The sequence below is a fragment of the Phoca vitulina genome, unplaced genomic scaffold, assembly GCF_004348235.1.
Source record: "Phoca vitulina isolate PV1807 unplaced genomic scaffold, GSC_HSeal_1.0 scaffold58, whole genome shotgun sequence".
NCBI lineage: Eukaryota > Metazoa > Chordata > Mammalia > Carnivora > Phocidae > Phoca > Phoca vitulina.
Genome location: NW_022589761.1, coordinates 7,267,305 through 7,284,138, shown reverse-complemented (window position 1 = coordinate 7,284,138; position 16,834 = coordinate 7,267,305). Strand labels below are relative to the sequence as shown.

Sequence of the window (16,834 nt, the reverse complement as noted above, 5' to 3'; positions counted from 1 at the left end):
TAGCATATCAGCACAAAAAATCATCAAACTACAATGAAGAAAACAAGAGAGGAACAAGAGAACTACAAAACAGACAAAATATTAACAAAATTAAAAGAAGTCCTTACCTATTAATAATTACTTTAAATATTATGTTCAGTTAGCCAGCATATAGTATTAGTTTTTGATGTAGTGTTCAATGATAATAATAAAATAATTTAAAAATAATAATTACTTTAAATGTAGATGGACTAAACTTCCCAACCAAAAGACATAGAGTGGCTGAAAAAACATAGACTGAAAAAAAGAAAAAGAAAAACAAGACCCAAATAAATGCTGTCTATAAAAGACTCACTTCAGAATTAAGGACACACATAGGCTGAAAGTGTGAGGTGAAGAAAGATATTTCATGCACAGGGTAACAAAAGAAAGCAGGGGAGGCTATACTTATATCAACAAAATAGACTAAGATACAAATGTTCACAGTAGATAAAAGGGACAATACACAAGAATATATAACAATTATAAATATATATGCACCTAATATCAAAGCATCTAAACATATAAAGCTAATATTGACAGATCTATAAGGAAAAATAGCAATATAATAATCATTGGAGGCTTCAACATCCCACTGTCATTAATGGATAGATCATACAGACAGAAAGCCAATAAAAAAACGCAGAACTGAACAACAAAATAGACTAAATGAATCTAACACACGTATACAGAGCATGCCACCCAACATCAGCAGATTACTCATTCTTCTTAAGCATATATGCAACATTATTCAGGATATATCACATGCAGTCATAAAACAAGTCTTAATAAATTTATGAAGGTTGGAAATTATTCCAAGCATCTTTCCCTATTACAATGGAATAAAACCATATATCAGTAATAGAAAGAAAATGGGAAAATTTATAAATACATAGAAATTACAGCCAGTACAATCTCTATCAAAATACCAATGGCATTTTTTACAAAAATAGGAAAAAAACAATTATAAAATTCATTTGGAGCCACAAAAAAACACTGAATAGTGAAAGCATTTTTGAGCAAGAACAACAAAGCAGGAGATATTAAGCTCCCTGACTTCACAACATATTACAAAGTTACAGTAATCAAAACAGTATGGTACTGGCACAAAAACATGTGCATAAACCAATGGAATAGAATAGCCCAGAAATAAACCCTCACATATATGGTCAAGTAATCTCTGACGAGGGCACCACAAATATAACATGGGGAAAGGATAGTCTCCTTCAATAAGTGGTGTTGGAAAAATTGGATATCCACATGCAAAACAATGAAACTGGACCTTTGTTTTACACCATATACAAAAAATAACTGAAAAAGGATTAAAGATTTAAACATAAACCAGATGGACTTAACAGACATACAAAACATTCCATTCAAAAGAAACAGAATGCACATTCTTCTCAAGCACACATGAAACATTCCCTAGATCATATGGTAGACCACAATACAAGTCTTAATAAATTTAAGAAGACTGAAATCATATCAAGCATCTTTTCTCACCACAATGTTACGAAACTAGAAATCAATTACAAGAAGAAAACTGGAAAATTCACAAATATTATCAAGTGGGATTTACTCCATGGATACAAGAATAGCTCAACATCCAAAAATCATGCGAAGCACGCGCTCTACCACTGAGCTACACCCCCAACCTCAACATCCAAAAACCAATGAGAAACACCATCTCAAGAAAATAAAGGATAAAAATCATATAATCATCCCAAGAGGTGCAGAAAAAGCATTTGACAGAATTCAACATCCATTTATGATAAAAATTCTTAATGAGGGGGGTATAGTGAAGAAATACCTCAACATAATAAAGGCCATACACATATACATAAAATATAATTTCTCCCTATTAATTCAAGATACGTGATTTTATTTTTGTATAGATTGTAAATTTTTAAACTTAATTCCAATTGTATTAATATAATTGACTACAATACTGTTTAAGGTGTACAACACATTGATATGATACACATATATTATGAAATGATTAGCATCAGGGTTAGCTAACACCTCCATCATGTAACATAATTACCATTTCTTTTTTGCAGTGAGAAATTTACTATCTACTCACTTAGCATCTTTCAAGTATATAATACAGTATTTAGTCGCCAAGCTGTACATTAGATCCCTAGAACTTATTCATCTTATTACAGAAAGTGTGTACCCTTTGACCAACATCTCCCCATATCCCCCACCACTCTGTGGTAACAACCACTATACTGTTTCTATGAGTTCACCTATTTCAGATTCCACATATGAGTGATATTCTATAGTAATTTTCTTTCTCTGGCTTATTTCACTTAGCATAATGCCCTCAGAGTTGATGCAGTTGTCACAAATAGCAAGATTTCCTTCTTTCTCACGGATGAATGATACTCTACTGTATATATACCACTTCTTTATCCATTCATCCATTGACTGACTCAGGTTGTTTCCATATCTTGGCTATTGTAAATAATGCTGCAAGGATATGGACGTGTACATATATGGAATTTAAGAAATCAAACAGATGAACATAGGAGAAAGAAAAAAAAGAGAGAGAGGCAAACCATAAAGTAGACTCTTTTTTTTTTAAGATTTTATTTATTTATTTGACAGAGAGAGACAAAGAGAGAGAGGGAACACAAGCAGGGGGAGCGGGGGAGGGAGAAGCAGGCTTCCCGCTGAGCAGGGAGCCCGATGAGGGACTCCATCCCAGGACCCTGGGACCATGACCTGAGCTGAAGGCAGATGCTTAACGACTGAGCCACCCAGGCACCCCCATAAAGTAGACTCTTTAAGTATAGAGAACAAACCGAGGGTTGCTAGAGGGGAGGTGGGCAGGGAAACGGGCTAAATGGGTGATGGGTATTAAGGAAGGCACTTACTGTGATGAGCACTGGGTGTTACATGTAAGTGATGAATCACTAAATTCTACTCCTGAAACTAATGTTACACTATATGTTAACTAACTTAGGATTTAAATAAAAACTTGAAACAGAAAAGAAATACAGCATTAAAAAATATATATAGCATTAAAAAAAAAAGAATATGGAAGTATAGATATTTCAATGATATCTGTTTTTATTTCCTTTGATATACCCAGAAGTGGGATTGCAGGATCATACGGAAGTTTTATTTTTAATTTTTTAAGGAACCTCTATACTCTTTCCCATAGTAGCTGTACAAATTTACATTCCTACCAACAGTGCACAAGGATTTAGTTTTCTCTACATCCTCACCAACACTTGTTAACTCTGGACTTTTTTTTTTTTTTTTTTAAGATTTTATTTATTTATTTGACAGAGAGAGACATAGCGAGAGACAGAACACAAGCAGGGGGAGTAGGAGAGGGAGAAGCAGGTTTCTTGCAGAGCAGGGAACCCAATGTGGGGCTCGATCCCAGGACCCCGGGATCATGACCTGAGCCGAAGGCAGACGCTTAACGACTGAACCACCCAGGCGCCCCTAACTCTGGACTTCTTGATAATAGCCATTCTAACAGGTGTGAGGGAATATCTCATTGTGGTTTTGATTTGCATTTCCCTGATGATTAGTAGCGTTGAGCATCTTTTCATGTACCTGTTACCTATTTTATGTATTCCTTGGGAAAGTGTCTCCTCGATTCTGCCCATTTTTTAGTTAGATTTATTGGGTTTTTTTAACTACTGAGCTGTACGAGTTTATATATTTTGAATATTAACTTATTTTGAAATATGATTTGCAAAAATTTTTTTTCCATTCCATGGGTTGCTTTTTCATTTTGTTGACTGTTTCTTTTGCTGTGCAGGAAACTTTCACTTATTTAGTACCATATATTTATTTTTGCTTTTGTTTGTGCTTTTGGTGCTATACCCAAATAATCATTGCCAAGACCAATGTCAAAGAGGCTTTTCCTGTTTTATTCTAGAAGGTTTAGGATTTTAGTTCTTATATTTAAGTCTTTAATCCATTTTGAGTTAATTTTTGTGGGTGGTACAGATATGGGTCCAATTTCATTTTTTTCCCATGTGAATATCCAGTTTTCCCAACACTATTTATTTATTTATTCATTTAAAGATTTTATTTATTTTTTTGACAGAGAGAGACATAGCGAGAGTAGGAACACAAGCAGGGGGAGTGGGAGAGGGAGAAGTAGGCTTCCCGCAGAGCAGGGAGCCCGATGTGGGACTTGATCCCAGGACCCTGGGATCATGACCTGAGCCGAAGGCAGACGCTTAATGACTGAGCCACCCAGGCGCCCCCAACACTATTTAATGAGGAAACTATCTTTTCCCCCAATGAATATTCTAGGCTCCCTTGTCAAATATTAGCTGACTATATGCAAGGGCTTATTTCTGGGTTCTCAATTTTGTTCCATTGGAATATATGTCCATTTTTATGCCAGTACCAACCAGTCTTAGTTACTATAGCTTTATAGTATAGTTTGAAATTAGGCAGTATGATGCCTTCAGCATTGTTCTGCTTACTCAGGATTACCTGGGCTATTCATGGTCTTTTGTGGCTCTATACAAATTTTAGGATTGTTTTTCTATTTCTGTGAAAAATGCCAGTTGAATTTCGATAGAGATGGCCTTGAATCCATACATGGCTTTGGGTGGAATGGACATTTTATTTTATTTTTATTTATTTATTTTTGAGAGAGAGAGACAAAGCTAGAGAAGGAACACAAGCAGGGGGAGTGGGAGAGGGAAAAGCAGGCTTCCCGCCGAGCAGGGAGCCTGATGTGGGGCTCAATCCCAGGACCCTGGGATCATGACCTGAGCCGAAGGCAGAGGCTTAATGACTGAGCGACCCAGGCGCCCCATGGAATGGACATTTTAACAATAATATTTCTTCTGATCCATGAACATGGGATATCTCTTATTTGTGTCTTCTTTTTTTTTTTTAATTTTATTGTTATGTTAGTCACCATACAATACATCATTGGTTTTTAATGTGGTGATCCACGATCCATTGTTTTCGTATAACACCCAGTGCTCCATGCAGTACGTGCCCTCCTTAATACCCATCACCGGGCTAACCAATCCCCCCTCCCCCCTCCCCTCTAAAACCCTGTTTGTTTCTCAGAGTCCATAGTCTCTCATGGTTCATCTCTCCCTCCAATTCCTCCCCCCCATTTTTCCCTTCCTTCTCCGAATGTCCTCCATGCTATTCCTTATGTTCCACAAATAAGTGCAGTCAAATGCTCTACCACTGAGCTATACCCCCGTTCCACAAATAAGTGAAACCATATGATAATTGACTTTCTCTGCTTGACTTATTTCACTTAGCATAATCTCCTCCAGTCCCATCCATGTTGATGTAAAAGTTGGGTATTCATCCTTTCTGATGGCTGAGTAATATTCCATTGTATATATGGACCACATCTTCTTTATCCATTCATCTGTTGAAGGGCATCTTGGCTCTTTCCACAGTTTGGCTATTGCAGACATTGCTGCTATGAACATTGGGGTGCATATGGCCCTTCTTTTCACTACATCTGTGTCTTTGGGGTAAATACCCAGGAGTGCAATTGCTGGGTCATAGGGTAGCTCTATTTTTAACTTTTTGAGGAACCTCCACACTGTTTTCCAAAGTGGCTGTACCAATTTGCATTCCTACCAACAGTGTAAGAGAGTTCCCCTTTCTCCACAACCTCTCCAACATTTGTTGTTTCTTTCCCTGTCCATTTTGCCATTCTAACTGGTGTAAGGTGGTATCTCAATGTGGTTTTGATTTGGATTTCCCTGATGGCTAATGATAATGAACATTTTTTCATATGTCTGTTAGCCATTTGTATGTCTTCTTCAGAGAAGTGTCTTCATATCTTCTGCCCACTTTTTGACTTGATTATTTGTTTTTTGGGTGTTGAGTTTGAGAAGTTCTTTATATAGATCTTGGATACCAGCCCTTTATCTGTAGTGTCATTTGCAAATATCTTCTCCCATTCTGTGGGTTGCCTCTTTGTTTTGTTGACGGTTTCCTTTGCTGTGCAGAAGCTTTTTATCTTGATGAAGTCCCAAAAGTTCATCTTTGCTTTTGTTTCACTAGCTTTTGGAGATGTATCTTGAAAGAAGTTGCTGTGGGCGATGTCAAAGAGGTTACTGCCTATGTTCTCCTCTAGTATTTTGATGGATTCCTGTTTCACATTGAGGTCTTTCATCCACTTTGAGTTTATCTTTGTGAATGGTGTTAGAGAATGGTCGAGTTTCATTCTTCTGCATGTGGCTGTCCAATTTTCCCAGCACCATTTATTGAAGAGACTGTCTTTTTTCCATTGTTTTTTCTTGCTTTGTCAAAGATTATTTGACCATAGAGTTGAGGGTCCATATCTGGGCTCTCTGTTCTGTTCCATTGGTCTATATGTCTGTTTTTGTGCCAGCACCATGCTGTCTTGGTGATCACAGCTTTGTAATATAGCTTGAAATTGGGCAACGTGATGCCCCCAGCTTTGTTTTTGTTTTTCAACATTTCCTTGGTGATTCAGGGTCTTTTCTGATTCCATACAAATTTTAGGATTGTTTGTTCCAGCACTTTGAAAAATGTCATTGGCATTTTGATCGGGATGGCATTGAAGGTATAGATTGCTCTGGGTAGCATAGACATTTTAACAATGTTTATTATTCCGATCCATGAGCATGGAATCTTTTTCCATCTTTTTGTGTCTTCTTCGATTTCTTTAGAGTGTTTTGTAGTTCCTAGAGTATAGATCCTTTACCTCTTTGGTTAGGTTTATTCCGAGGTATCTTATGGTTTTTTGGTGCTATTGTAAATGGAATCGTTTCTCTAATTTCTCTTTCTACAGTTGCGTTGTTAGTGTATAAGAAAGCAACTGATTTCTGTGCATTGATTTTGTATCCTGCCACATTACTGAATTGCTGGATGAGTTCTAGTAATTTGGGGGTGGAGTCTTTTGGGTTTTCCACATAAAGTATCATGTCGTCTGCGAAAAGAGAGAGTTTGACTTCTTCTTTGCCAATTTGAATACCTTTTATTTCTTTTTGTTGTCTGATTGCTGTTGCTAGGACTTCTAGTACTATGTTGAACAATAGTGGCGAGAGTGGGCATCCTTGACATGTTCCTGATCTTAAGGGAAAGGCTCTCAGCTTTTCCCTATTGAGGATGATATTCGCTATGGGTTTTTCATAGATGGATTTTATGAACTTGAGAAATGTTCCCTCTATCCCTATACTCTGAAGAGTTTTAATCAGGAAAGGATGTTGTATTTTGTCAAATGCTTTTTCTGCATCAATTGAGAGGACCATATGGTTCTTCTCCCTCCTCTTATTAATGTGTTCTATCACATTGATTGATTTGCGAATGTTGAACCACCCTTGCATCCCGGGGATAAATCCCACTTGGTCGTGGTGGATGATCCTTTTAATGTATTGTTGGATCCTATTAGCTAGGATTTTGTTGAGGATTTTGGAATCCATATTCATCAGGGATATCGGTCTGAAATTCTCCTTTTTGATGGGGTCTTTGCCTGGTTTGGGGATTAAGGTAATGCTGGCCTCATAGAATGAGTTTGGAAGTTTTCCTTCTGTTTCTATTTTTTGAAATAGCTTCAGTAGAATAAGTATTATTTCTTCTTTGAATGTTTGGTAGAATTCCCCAGGGAATCCATCAGGCCCTGGACTCTTGTTTTTTGGGAGGTTTTTGATCACTGCTTCAATCTCGTTACTGGTTATTGGCCTGTTCAGGTTGTCAATTTCTTCCTGTTTCAGTCTTGGCAGCTTATAGGTTTCCAGGAAGGCCTCCATTTCATCCAGATTGCTCAGTTTATTGGCATATAGTTGTTGATAATAATTTCTAGTAATTGTTTCTATTTCCTTGGTGTTAGTCGTGATCTCTCCCCTTTCATTCATAATTTTATTAATTTGGGTCCTTTCTCTTTTCTTTTGGATAAGTCTGGCCAGTGGTTTATCGATCTTATTAATTGTTTCAAAGAACCAACTTCTAGTTTCGTTGATCTGATCTACTGTGTTTCTGGTTTCTAATTCATTGATTTCTGCTCTAATTTTAATTATTTCTCTTCTAATGCGTGGCTTAGGCATCGTTTGTTGCTTTTTCTCTAGTTCTTTAAGGTGTAGAGTTAGTTGGTGAATTTGGGATTTTTCTATTTTTTTGAGTGAGGCTTGGATGGCTATGTATTTCCCCTTTAGGACCGCTTTTGCAGTATCCCATAGGTTTTGGACCGATGTGTTTTCATTTTCATTGATTTCCATGAATTGTTTAAGTTCTTCTTTGATTTCCTGGTTGACCCAAACATTCTTGAGCAGAGTGGTCTTTAGCTTCCAAGTGTTTGAATTTCTGCCAAATTTTTTCTTGTGATTGAGTTCCAGTTTTAGAGCATTGTGGTCTGAGAATATGCAGGAAATAATCTCAATCTTTTGGTATCGGTTGAGACCTGATTTGTGACCCAGTATGTGGTCTATTCTGGAGAAAGTTCCATGTGCGCTCGAGAAGAGTGAGTATTCTGTTGTTTTAGGGTGGAATGTTCTGTAAATATCTATGAGGTCCATCTGGTCCAATGTATCATTCAAAGCTCTTGTTTCCTTGTTGATTTTCTGCTTAGATGATCTGTCCATTGCTGAGAGTGGAGTATTGAGGTCTCCTACAATTAACGTATTGTTATCAATATGACTCTTTATTTTGGTTAACAGTTGGCTTATGTAGATGGCTGCTCCCATGTTGGGGGCATACATATTTACAATTGTTAGATCTTCTTGTTGGATAGACCCTTTAAGAATGATATAGTGTCCTTCTGTGTCTCTAATTACAGACTTTAGTTTAGAATCTAATTTGTCTGATATAAGAATTGCTACCCCAGCTTTCTTTTGAGGTCCTCTGGCATGGAAGATGGATCTCCATCCCTTCACTTTCAGTCTGGATGTATCTTTAGGTTCAAAATGAGTCTCTTGTAGGCAGCATATGGATGGGTCCTATCTTTTTATCCAATCTGCAACCCTGTGCCGTTTTATGGGAGCATTTAGGTCATTCACCTTGAGAGTGATTATTGAAAGATGAATTAATTGTCATCATGTTGCCTGTGAAGACATTGTTTTTATAGATCGTCCCTGTAAATTTCTGTTGTAGATCACTCTTGGGGTCTTTCTCCTTTTATAGAACCCCCCTTAATATTTCTTGCAGGGCCGGCTTAGTGGTCACATATTCTTTCAAATTCTGCCGGTCATGGAAGCTCTGCATCTCTCCATCCATTCTAAATGAAAGCCTTGCCGGATAAAGTATTCTTGGCTGCATGTTCTTCTCATTTAGTACCCTGAGTATGTCTTGCCAGGCCTTTCTGGCTTGCCAGGTCTCTGTGGATAGGTCTGACGTTATTCTGATGTTCCTCCCTCTGTACATAAGGAATCTCTTCCCCCTAACTGCCCTTAAGATGGTTTCCTTGGTTCTAAGATTTGCAAGTTTTACTATTACATGCCGGGGTGTTGGCCTGTTTTCCTTGATCTTGGGAGGGGTCCTCTCTGCCTCTAGGACGCGAATGTTTATTTCATTCCCCAGATTAGGGAAGTTCTCAGCTACGATTTGCTCAAATACATCTTCTAGTCCTCTCTCTCTCTGCACTCCCTCCGGGATTCCAATTATTCTGACATTGGAACGCTTCATGGTGTCACTTATTTCTCTGATTCTATTTTCATGGATTCTGAGTTGTTTTTCCCTGGCCTCCTCTTTTCCCTTTCTATCTATTATATTGTCTTCCAGGTCGCTTATTCGTTCTGCTGCCTCAGTTACCCTAGCTGTTAGATTATCTAGATTGGATTGGATCTCATTGATAGCATTTTTAAGTTCTGCCAATTCACCTTTTATTTCTGTCCTTAGAGACTCTATGTTGCCATTAATTGATTTCTCCATTCTAGCCATTGTCTTCACAATTGCTAGCCTGAATTCCATCTCCGACATCTTGGTTATATCTGCATCCATTTGTAAATCTGCAGCATAAGTCATAATCTCTGAGTCTTTTCTGTTTTGGGGGCTCCTCCTCCTAGTCATTCTGTTGATGGGTGTTTGAGGGAATGTATAGAGTCCAAATTATTGACCAGAACCCAAGCAAGATGCACCTGTTTTCTTGGGACCTTAGGGTTGCTGGCCTCTTGTTTTCCCAGCCTCTCTTCTGCGGGAGGGGCCTGCGGCACTGTTACTCAGGCAACCCTGTTTGGGCAGAATTGCCCTGCCCCCCTGTGGCGGGGGATGGGCTCAGTGGGAATCAGTCTTTGGGGCTTTTGTTCTCTGGCGGCTTTCCCTGGCGGCTTTCCGCGTCTCTTCCGTGAGTCAGAGCAGAAGAGACTGTTTCCAACCCTCTGCCTCAGAGCAGAGAGATCGCAGTCTGTTCTTCAGTGAGCTCTCCAGGTCACACCGTCTCTGTTTCTGTCCATGCTGCTATAAACTGCAGCGTCCTGGGTTGTGCACCCCTCCGCAGCACTGCCAGTCCTGCCTCCAGGTCAGGGCATGTCTCTGCCCTTTGTGCTTCTAAAACCGCCAGCCGCAGGCGCCTGGGTGGCTCAGTCGTTAAGCGTCTCCCTTCGGCTCAGGTCATGATCCCAGGGTCCTGGGATCGAGTCCCACATCGGGCTCCCTGCTCAGCGGGAAGCCTGCTTCTCCCTCTCCCACTCCCCTGCTTGTGCTCCTGCTCTCGCTATCTCTCTCTCTGTCAAATAAATAAAATCTTTAAAAAAAAAAGAAAAAAAAAAAGAAAACCGCCAGCCGCTCCCAGTTCGCGCTCGCCCGCGACCCCGCCTCTCCGGCTTTCTGTCCCGGGGGCTGCCCAAAAGTCCTTTCCCTGCCGCTACCAGTCTGCGAGTCTGTGCCCTGTCCCCAGCGCACGAGGCTGTTGCTCACCGGCTGTGTAGGATCCCCACGGCCACGCACCCTCCCGCTGCCATTTATCCTCTGATATCTGCCCGCGGAATCACAGCTCCCCGCTTCATACCTCAAAACCAACCGCCTGTGATATTCTGTTTTTAGAGATCCAGATCTTCTTACATCTCAGGCTGGTTTCGTGGGTGCTCACAGTGGCCTGGTAGATATCCAGCTCAATTCTGGGGACCAGTTGAAATAGGGTCCCCTACTCCTCCGCCATCTTTCCCCCCCGCCCTTGTGTCTTCTTCAATTACTTTAATCAGTCTTGTAGTTTTCACCACACAGATTGTTCACCTCATTGGTTATATTTATTTCTACATATTTTATTATTTCTGATGCTATTGTGAATAAGATTTCTTAAAATTTCTTTTTCAGGTATTTTGTTGCTAGTGTATAGAAACACAACTCATTTCTGTATGTTGATTTTATATCCTGCAACTTTAGTATTTTCTTAGCTCTTAACAGTTTTAAGGTGGAGTCCTTAGGATTTTCTCTATATAAGATCATATCATCTAAACAGAGACAATTCTACTTCTTCCCTTCCGATTTGGATGCCTTATACTTATTTTCGCATATTATTGCCCTGGCTAGAAATTCCAGTACTATGTTGAATCGGAGTGGTGAGAGTAGACATCCTGGTGTTATTCCTGAACTGGAAGGAAAACTTTCCACCTTTCACTGTCAAGTATGATGTTAGCTATGGGTTTGTCATATTTGGCTTTTATTGTTTGAGGAATGTTCCCTCTATACTCAAATTTGTTGAGTGTTTTTACCATTAAGGGATGTTTCATTTTGTCAAATGCTTTTCTGTGCCTGTTGAGATGATCATATGATTTTTATTCTTCATTCTATTAATGTGGTATATCACATTTATTGATGTGAATATGTTGAGCTATCCTTGTATCTCAGGGATAAATCCCACTTGATCATGGTGTATGATTCTTTTAATGTCCTGTTGAATTCAGTAAGCTAATATTTTTCTTGAGAATTTTTGCATTTATATTCATCAGGATTATTGGCCTGTAATTTTTTTCTTGTGGTGTCCTTGTATGGTTTTGGCATCAGGGTAAGGCTAACCTTTTGAAATGAGCTTGGGAGTGTTCCCTCCTCTTCAATTTTTTGTAAGAGTTTGAGAATTGGCATTCTTCAAATGTTTGATAAAATTCAACAGCAAAGCCATCTGGTGCTGGGCTTTTCTTCATTGGAAATTGGTCTCTCCAGATTTTTTACTTCTCCGTAATTCAGTCTTGATAGGTCATATGTTTCTAGGAATTTATCCACTTCTAGATTATCCAATTTGTTAGCATACAAGTGTTCATAGTAGTCTCTTATGATCTTTTGTATTGCTGTGATATCAGTTGGAATGTTTTCTCTTTCATTTCTGATTTTATTTCGGTCCTTTTGCTTTTCTTCTTTTTTTATATATAATGTGTTGTTAGAATAATTTTATTTATTTTTTAAGATTTTATTTATTCATTTGAGAGAGAGTACAAGTGGGGGTGGGGGAGAGGCAGAGGGAGAGAGAGAAGCAGACTCCCCACTGAGCAGGGAGCCCGATGTCAATCCCAGGACCTGGAGATCATGACCTGAGCCAAAGGCAGACACTTAACCATCTGAGCCCCCCAGGTGCCCCTTTTTGCTTTTTTCTTAGTCTAGCTAAAGTTTTGTCAATTTTGTCTTTTCAAAAACAGATTTTAGCTTTGCTAATCTTTTCTATTGGTTTACTAGTCTCTGTCTCATTTTTTTCAGCTCTGATCTTTATTTCCTTCTGCTAACTTTGGCCTTAGTTTGTTTTTCTTTTTCTAGTTCCTTGACATTTAAAGTTGTTTATTTAAAATCTCTCATTTTCCCTTACACATGCATTTATTGCTATAAACTTCCCTCTAAGAAATGCTTTTATAGCATCACTTATGTATTTGTCTGTTGAGTTTCCATTTTCATTTGTTTGGGGATTTTTTTTTTTCCTCTTGATTTCTTCCTTGGCCCATTGGTTATTCAGGAGTGTGTTGCCTAGTTTCCACATATTTGTAAAATTTCCAGCTTTCTCTTGTTTTTTGATTTTTAGTTTCATACCATTGTGGTTGGAAAAGATACTTGGTATGATGTCAGTCTAAATTTCCTAAGAATTGTTTTGTGACCTATCATATGATCCATCTTGGATAGATGTGTATTTGAGATGTGTATTCTGCTGCTGCTGTTGAGTGGAATGTTCTGTTAGGTCCAGTTGGTCTAACGTATGATTCAAGTCAAATGTTTCTACATTGATTTTCTGTTTGAATGATCCATCTGTTACTTAAAGTGAAGTATTGAAATCCCCTTCTGTTCTTGTATTGCCTATTTCTCCCTTCAGATCTGTAAGTATTTGCTTAACATATTTAGGTGTTCCAATATTGGGTGCATAAACATTTATGATTGTTATATCTTCTTGATGAATTGACCTCCTTATCATTCTATAATGACATTCTTTGTCTCATAATAATTTTTGGCTTAAAGTCTATTTTGTCTTATATAAGTATGGGCCAACCCTGTAAGGCCAATCCCACTTTCTGCTTCCACAGAATATCTTTTTCCATCTCTTCACTTTGAGCCTATGTATGACCTTAAAGCTGAAGTGCCTTTTGGTAGGTAGCATATAGTTGAATCTTATGCATCTGGCCATTCTATGCCTTTTGATTGGTAAATTCAATTCATTTACATTTAGAGAAATTATTAATATGTAGACTTACTAATGCCATCTTATTAATAACTCTCTGGCTATTTTGTAGTTCCATTGTTCTTTTTTCCCTCTCTTTTCCCTGGTGGTATGCTCTGACTCCCCTCACTTATCTTTTGTGAATCGAATAGATTTTTGCTTTGTGGTTATCGTGAGACTTACATAAAACATCTTATAGGGGCACCTGGGTGGCTCAGTCAGTTAGGTGGCTGGCTCTTGATTTTGGCTCAGGTCAGGATCTTGGGGTCCTGGGATCGAGCCCTGTTTCAGGCTCTGGACTCAGTGAGGAGACTGCTTGAGAATTCTTTCTCTCCCTCTCCCTTTGCCCCTTTCCCTGCCCTCTCTCTAAAATAAATAAATCTTTAAAAAAATCTTTTAAAACAGTCCATTTTAAGCTGATGGATAGCAACTTTAATCACACACAAAAGCTCTACTCTTTTACTGCCCCTTTTATGTTTTTGATTTTACCATTTTTTACTTTTTATATTCTGAACAGTAGTTATTTTTTATATTCTTGTTTGTTTTATGGTGTCCCACACATCTTGTAGGCTTTCTTCACTCTCTTTGATTCCTTTTTTCTTTGTTCTCCTCTGACTGGGGTATTTCAAAGCCCCCATCCTCTATCTCTCTGATTTTATATTTGCTTGGTCTATTCTCCTGTTGATGTTCTCTATTGCATTTTTCATTTCATTCATTCTTCAGCTCCAGATTTGTTGGTTTGTTTTTATGATTTCTCCTTGTTGAATTTCTCATTTTACTCATGTATTGCTTTCCTGCTTGTTGAGTTCTATGTTTTATTGTAGCTCATTGAGTTTCTTTAAAACAGCTAATTTGAATTATCAGGTAAATCACAGAATTCTGTCTTTGAGTTCAGTTACTAGAGGATTATTGAGATCTTTTTGTAATGTCATGTTTCATTGATTCCTCATGTTTCTTGGAGTTTTGCATTGCCGTTTTCTCATTTGAAGTAGTCACCTCCTCCAAATATTACTAGATGCCTTCAGGTCAGAGATACTTTTTATTGGTCCTGCTTATAACTGAGGCTTTCTCTGTCCTTGTAGGAATACATGTGCTCCCTGCTTCTTGCCCCCTTGTGGCAGAAATCTTAAGCTTCTTTGTCTTCTCTCAACCTTACAACTCACCAGGTTGGCGGCTGGAAACCTCTTTTGTTTTTCCTAAAATAATACTATAGCTCGTTTGTGATTTCTCCCTCACCACAGACTCTGGCCTGTTTTCTGCATGCTCTCTGTCTACCAAAACTGGCCCTTACTGCCATACTTGGGAGCGTACACAAAGAGCTAGTTGAAGAATTGAGGGAGCTGTGGGTTTAACGTTTGGGGCACTGGGGGTGCCTGCAAGCCAAGTGGGGGATCCTTGTGCAAGGTTTTCCCAGCAGCTTGTGGTGGGCTTCCTGCTGGCATCCTGGATGCAGCTGGTAGGAATTGTATTTCTTTAATACATTCTGATATTCTTATATCCTCATCTCCTCTACCTGCAGTCATGCAGGTACTGTCTCAATATTGTGGGTGCTGCAGGAGAGAAACAAGTTTCTTTAGCAGCATCCTATACAGGTAGGGAAGCTGGGCAATCACCCACTGTTTTCTCCTGCAGAAGAAGTCATTGCTGGCTAGTTCAGCTCCATGGTAAGCCACCTTGGGGAAGGGGTGGCACTGGTAAAGTTCATCTTACCCCCTCCTTTTTTTTTTTTTTTTTTTTTTTTCTTTTTCTCCAACACAGTGCTAGACTCTCTCCTCAGGAAATCTGGAGTTCTACAAAGGCTCTCTCATTTGTGAGTGGCTGCTCAAATCAGCATTCTCCAGATTTGCCCTTAATGCAGCCAAAAGGGGCTGGGGCTGGTTCTGACTCCTGCTGGTTTCACAGCCTGTTTCAAGGACTGTCAGCTTATTACTTGATGTGGGTGAGACTCCTCTCAGGGCTTATGGTGTTGGATCCCACAACAACCACAGAGGGGCCAAATGAGGGTAGGTATCTTATGCTGTCATGATGCTGATGTTTCTCCTCAAAATTCAAATTTCTATGAAGAATTTTTATTTTCATCTTGGTATGAATTTTTCCTTCTTACACTTTACCATCACATATTTTTCTTTAAGATGAATTATCTCTTGTCATAAGAAATACATGTTGGTCAAACTTTTCTTATATTCATTTACATGAATGTCTTTTTTCCATTATAATGTCTTTGATGTTCAGTAAAACATGGATACTAGTTAAAAGTTTTTCCATAACAAAATTGAAAAGATAATAATAATGACAAAGGCTAATACTAAGCAAGTTTTATTATGTGATAGGCACAATTGTAGAATCCACATAACAAGCCTCTGAAATGAGCTAATTATGCCCACATTACCATAAGCACATTATATATGCATATAAAAGGATCTGGAAGAATAAGTAAGTTGGTTAACATTGGGGAAATAACTAGGGTCATGAATGTTGGTCAAGGGAAGCAGAGCTTATACATTATGGTATAAATCTTTAAAAGCAGAAAAGACCCCATACATTTTCTCTGAAATGAACAATAAAAAATAAAGACACATTTAAAAGAAGTCATCAAGGTAACTCTTTATAATGGCAAAATTTTCCATATTTGACAAAATAGGGGCTTGAAAAAGACAGGTGAATACCTTCAAGCCAATAGAAGAGTAACAATATATTTACAAAGAATATTAAAGGCTGATTATAGTATAGCATAATCACACTTTCTTTCAAAAACCATGACATAGTCTTAAAGGGTTTGCTACAAAAGTTCGACAGTGATTGTCTATGGTTGGTATGATTACAGATAACTATTTTTGTTCATATCTACATTAATATAGAGAAGAACTGTTTTGCAAAAAGAGTATAGACTTTATAAAAGTAAAGTAAAACAGTATTCCAAAACAAAAGATACAGATCCACAAGATATTAAAGGATACTTAAAAGTAACAGTAACAACACAAACAAAATGGAACACAGATACACAGATATGCAAATTTAGAAAACGAAGACTGACCTGATATCCATGCTTCATATGTATAAAAATATAACTCACCATCAAACAGGCAATAAAAAATACAAAAATAGATATGGTTATTAAATAAATGGTATTCAAATGAGAAACAGGGAGGGACAAATTTAGACCCTCAATAAATAATTTAAAATAATTTTGAGATGGATCAGTAAACAAAAGTAGCAGGGTGAGCCCCCAAATGAATTTTTTGATGTTTAAAATAAAGGCAAAATACAATA

The 16,834-nt window shown here is 38.2% G+C and overlaps 1 protein-coding gene across 1 annotated transcript in view; it reads right to left on the bottom strand.

Annotated features, from left to right (window-relative positions):
• LOC116623261 (zinc finger protein 383-like) overlaps positions 1-16,834 on the bottom strand; it is a 62,691-nt gene that overhangs the window by 19,830 nt on the left and 26,027 nt on the right. The window lies entirely within an intron of this gene.